This window comes from Tigriopus californicus, chromosome 1 (genome assembly GCF_007210705.1).
Source record: "Tigriopus californicus strain San Diego chromosome 1, Tcal_SD_v2.1, whole genome shotgun sequence".
NCBI classification, from domain to species: domain Eukaryota; kingdom Metazoa; phylum Arthropoda; class Copepoda; order Harpacticoida; family Harpacticidae; genus Tigriopus; species Tigriopus californicus.
The window spans coordinates 9,845,139-9,850,323 of record NC_081440.1 but is presented as its reverse complement, the minus strand read 5'-3'; the positions used below and the strand labels follow the sequence as shown (position 1 = coordinate 9,850,323).

At 39.7% G+C, this 5,185-nt stretch overlaps 1 protein-coding gene across 2 annotated transcripts in view; it reads right to left on the bottom strand.

The window, feature by feature from the left end:
* LOC131877025 (cytoskeleton-associated protein 5-A-like) overlaps positions 1–800 on the bottom strand; it is a 9,811-nt gene extending 9,011 nt beyond the window's left edge. For both annotated transcript variants that reach the window (XM_059222598.1, XM_059222591.1), the window contains exon 1: positions 456–800. The gene's annotated coding sequence lies outside the window, so the exon portion shown is untranslated. The remainder of the gene's footprint in view (positions 1–455) is intronic.
* Positions 801–5,185: the final 4,385 nt, after the last annotated feature.

Below are 5,185 nucleotides of genomic sequence, written 5' to 3'. Positions count from 1 at the left end.
ATNCGCATTTAAATCTTAGTGGGAGAGACGAGGCATCAGTGAGTAATCGTGTGTTCCTTTGACTCACAATTTCCCCATCCTCAACCAACCATAGTGCCCACCCGCCACTCGATCCTCCGGCATCCTGAGTAAATTGTCATCGAACGGGCCTCACCGGGACCAATAAAACGATGCCAGGGGGCGTTAATATATTTTTCTACCACACCCAACTCATCTCACATGATTGCCACGGCAAAAAATGGCTTCTTGACCTGAGGTCCGAAACATCCCAGCTCTAACAATGTCATATACGTTAAATCAATCAATCAATGCAATCTTCACTCATCAGCTCTTAGATCTTGCCAGAATCAAATGCGGGCCGTACTTTGAGCGCCCTCTGCCGGGGACTAAACCCAGCTTGGCTCCAACCGAAAAAAGGTGCTTAAATCGATGACGTTTGTACTGTTTGTACTTGCCTGCCAGTGGGGCTCCTCTAAATCTGATCAGGTCTCGAGATCCGAAGGGACACGTCCGGAATCGTGACCAAGAGGGAACTGGTCAACCAGCCGTGGAAAGATAGTAATGTTGTCACCCGTCGCCGGGGTTTGGGGGTTTGGCTCGGGGATGTCGGTCGGAATGACCGGTGGGTGATTCAGGGGTGAACGGACGTCCGTCGACACCCGTTGACACTGGACCACTTTATTGTATATTTTGATTCGATTCAACGCTGACTCTCCCTTCCAGAGACACTTCCTTCCTCACTCACTTTGTGCCTCAGTTGATCCTGCTTCTCTTTGAAGACTCAACGGCTAACTTGACTTGAGTAACTCGAGAACTTCCACCAGTTGTAAGGCTTGCCAGTTAGGCTGTCAGGTCAAAGATAGCTCAGATGATACCTTTTTAGTGAATGAAACATACAAGAACCACCCTTATCAATTAATCAACAACACCAGAGCAAATGAAACAAATCCTGAAACTAAGAACATCTTTCTCAACTGGGTACTTCAATTATACTATGTGCGGGGAAACATTTCTCAACAGTCAACACCACAGTTCGCTAGCAAGGCATTGGGAGGGCACGGGTACAAAATATGGTCTAACTTGGCGTTTTTGGCAACTCTCAGAAGCAGTCGATGGCCCAGTCCTTGGGTGGGAAATGAGGCCTAGCCAGGACGGGCCAGAGAGAGAGAGAGACAACGGATAGAACGACAAAACCAACGTCGGCCAGAGCGTAAAGCGAGAGTCAAAGCGAGAGCGATTCTGAATTCCTAATGATAACCGTTTTTGAAGGCGAGAAGGTGACCAAGTACAGAACGAAGCTTTTTGGACTGCATTAGTCGGGCTTATCTAGTTGATCTAAAAAAAAAAGAAATTGCCTTTTTAGCCAAAAAAAATTTTTAAGTTGGGAAAGATGTGGGAAAAAATTGAGAAAACACGAAAAGAAGTTGAAAGAATGGGGTGAAAATGTGCAAAAAAGGTGCAAATTTGAAGAAAAAAAACAAGTTGCAATAATGCAAAAATAATTACAATGGGGAAAAGGTCGTGAAAAGCTCCTTTTAGCATCTTCGTTGCATTCTCTTGGGGTGCTTTTTTTCACAAAGTAATTTTAGATTGGATTATACCACCGACTTCTAGAGATGTGGACTGTGAAAGGAAGCAAAAATTTCTTACCTTTTAAACCGTTCAATTTATTTTAGATAAACACTTCATACGACCACTAAATATCACGATAAACTTGGCCAAATTTGAACTTATGCTTAGGGAACTTAGGAGATATGTCAAAAGTTATTTAATAAACACTACACAAAATTCAAATTTTGGACCTAGTCTTTGTCAGCTACATAAGCATTTGACAACATCACTTTGAAGCGAGCGACTTTACAAGTAAAGATATAAGAATGACCCGCCTTTAATTGAAGAAATCTATATTTCTTATTTTTTTGAACAAATTCGAAAAGTGGCTCAGAGCTGCTTTGACCAAGAGCAAGCTGATTTGATGGCAAGAGAAGATTTTTCATAGTCCCCAAGTACAATTAGTAACCATAATTTAGTTGAACTTAGTATTTCTAAAAGTTCGTGATCAAACCCATACGGCAGAATTGGTTCAACTACAGCTCTTTCGGGCACCCTGGAGTCGGACCATGGCAAGGATGTTATGTGTACATGGACCATGGAGGCCGGGGTCACAGTGCTGCCAGATGACATATTTGTATGCCAAAAAGTGTACATCTGGCATGTTTGGAACCCCTCTGGCATGAAAACATTGAAGATGGCATATTTTTCGGATCTGGCATGTTTTCTGGCATATTCTAAGAGCTTATTGGCAAGATTTGTTGCAAAATAGACAATTGGACATTCCTATCTTGCTGCCTTGGCTTCATCAATAAAAGTGCAATACTTTCTCCCTTTGACGCCCATCATTGCCCACTTCCTCTTTTTAATAATTATAACTGTCATTCTCTAATCTCTACTATTTCATCAGACTAAGTTGTTCACCAACCACACCATGGATATCGTGACTAAATATTCTTAGTTCCAACTAAGTCTTGACTAAATCTTCTGCAGGTGGTATTCTTTATTCCTTGAAAATTTAGTTTCTGATATAATTTCGATCCCTCTGGCATTGAGAATTCAATTTTGACATGATTTTGGACACATTAGGGCTCTTGAGCCAGTCCTATCCTCAGTCCAAACCAAATCCTCATAAGTTTCTTTTGCAGAAGATTGGAGCTGCAGTATAGAAGTTAGCACAATTTCCTAGGGTGAGAGAGGGGTTGCTGGTTTAAATCTCTCTTTACAAATGGCCTTATTGATCAACAATCTTGTGACAATCCTTACCATGGAAAACCAAGTGACTAGAATGTTTAAGTTCAACAGGAGCTGTCCTGGATGAGCATGTTTTCAGGTCAACTGACGCTGGTTGGCAAGGGACAATGACAGTTTGTGAAATCTTGCTTTAGGCACGTTGATTATCCCAACGAAAGTATTGTTGTTCTTGTTTTATTGTAATTTCTTTTGAATCTTAAATAGAAAAACAAAAACATGCTTTTTTGGGCCTAAAATGTCAAAAAAGCTTCTGACAGGAATGAGAGAGCTCTCATATTGGGAGAGACTAAAAAAGTTGGGACTGCACAGTGTTCAGAGAAGGTTTGAAAGGTATCTGATACTGTATGTCTCCAAAAGCATCCATGAGTTTTGTCCTAACCCGGGATTTAGGGTCAATTCTTGTGACCATAGAGGCTTAATGGGCGTTTTGAGAGAACTTTCAAGCCCTTGAGAAGCCAGGCTAGTTCAAACAATGAAGTCCACTTTTTCTTCTTTCTTGGGGTCCTTCATTATTCAATTTGCTTCCCGCCAATATTTGTAGATAATATGTAAATATGTAGGCCTATTGATCCGGTAAAATCTTTCAAGTCAGACTTGGACTACTTTTCAGACAGCATTCGAGATCAATCCTACATTCAAGGACTAGCTCCGTCTGCAACTCAAACTTTTTGGTAGACCCAACATCATATAAAATTAACAGGTAATTAATAGACAAATTGTAGCCTTCCTTCTTAATTGTACTGGGGGATTATGTTTCTTGTAGTGATTAGAAAAGTCCATAAAAAAGGGGCATTTGCAGAGCAAATCACATATTCTATTGATTGCCCTTGCTTAGCAACACGTCTTGAAAGTGTTATAAAACGGATCTGAAATTGCAACGTTATGATGAGGCATTTGGAATTTCATTTCAATCTCCCAATGTGCCAATATGATTGCACCTTTACGTAATCAAGGTAATTCCGACCATCTGGAGGTCAGTCTGAACCTAGGCTTGTTCCTTGTGTTTCAGTCAAGTGTTTCCACTGCATGGATGAAAACTGCAACTTGAGCCTGATTATAACCCCTTTCAAAATTTTGTTCTTAAAAGTGTGGTCAGACAGCTTACTCAAACCCGTTTTATGAAGTGTGCCAGAGGAATAATTGCTTGACAAGGAGTTGTATTAGCAATTTCTTCTCAGAATTTGGATGAGCCGTCAATGATTCAAATTTGTACCACAGTTACTCTAGGTATCTTGACTAAGAATGGAACATTTTGCCCACCAGCGACAGCTGAGACGAAAACATGCAATCAGTGTCCTTGATCGATCTATATATGAAGCTATCTTTATGGACCAATCCTGACCAATGAATACATTTTTGGAATTTTGATGAAATTGTTAAGAAACAAAACTTTTGATTTTTTTTTCTGGTTCCTGGAAGGTAGCTTGGCGTTACAACCCTGATTATGATTTTGATTGATATCTTGTACCGCTCCCCAAAATCCCATAACTACTAAAATAATGGGTAAAAACATGCTCTAAATCATTAAAATCTTGCTGCAAGAGGTCAGCTTTTATGGCGATTCAAGCTGAATTATAATGATGACCTCCACATGCTGCAGAAAGTTGTCAGTATGGGATGTTTTTCTTTGGGGCATATTTCGACTTTGATCTGCCATATTTCAAGAGCTAGCCTGGCATGTTCAGAGCCCAGGGTCCTGGCAGCACTGGGAGGTCAGACACGGTTCTCAGTTTGAATTTCTTGCACATTTTCGTGACGTCAGTCCGCGCTCATGTCCCCCAAAAATGACCTATTGTAGCATAGCCTAATAAAAGTAGGACTGGATAAGAGGGGTCTTGGCCAAATGATACCAATCAACTTACCATGAGAGGGCCAAAACATATCGATGTCATAATCAATTTGATCCGCAAATTTGCTTAAGTAAGACATGTCGTAAGTCAAAGGTCTTATAGCATTATTTCAGCCTTTTGACTCTGGATAAAATCAAAACCTATTGAACGCCTAGGAACTGACCAGACTACAAAATATCTAAAGTATGATTAATTTATGAGTTGTTCCACAAACAGCACTTTTTCTGTTACATTTGAAATGACAGGTATTTACCACACACAATACAAGTATTAGTGGTTTGTTACGATAGCCTGATGTCAGGACTATTGATATAACAATTTTGAGCACTTACTTGCAAAATAAATGAACAGGTTGATTTGATGGAAAAAATGATAAAAGCTTTTTTCAAACAATAAAAAAAATTAAAATTTCTTTATTTTTATTGTTCTTTTTCTTATTTTAAAAAAAAATCCATAATAATGTATCAAAGTGACATATTGATGTCTTGATGCTACGTCAGAGATAGACTTCTTGTTTCGAAAATCTGTCA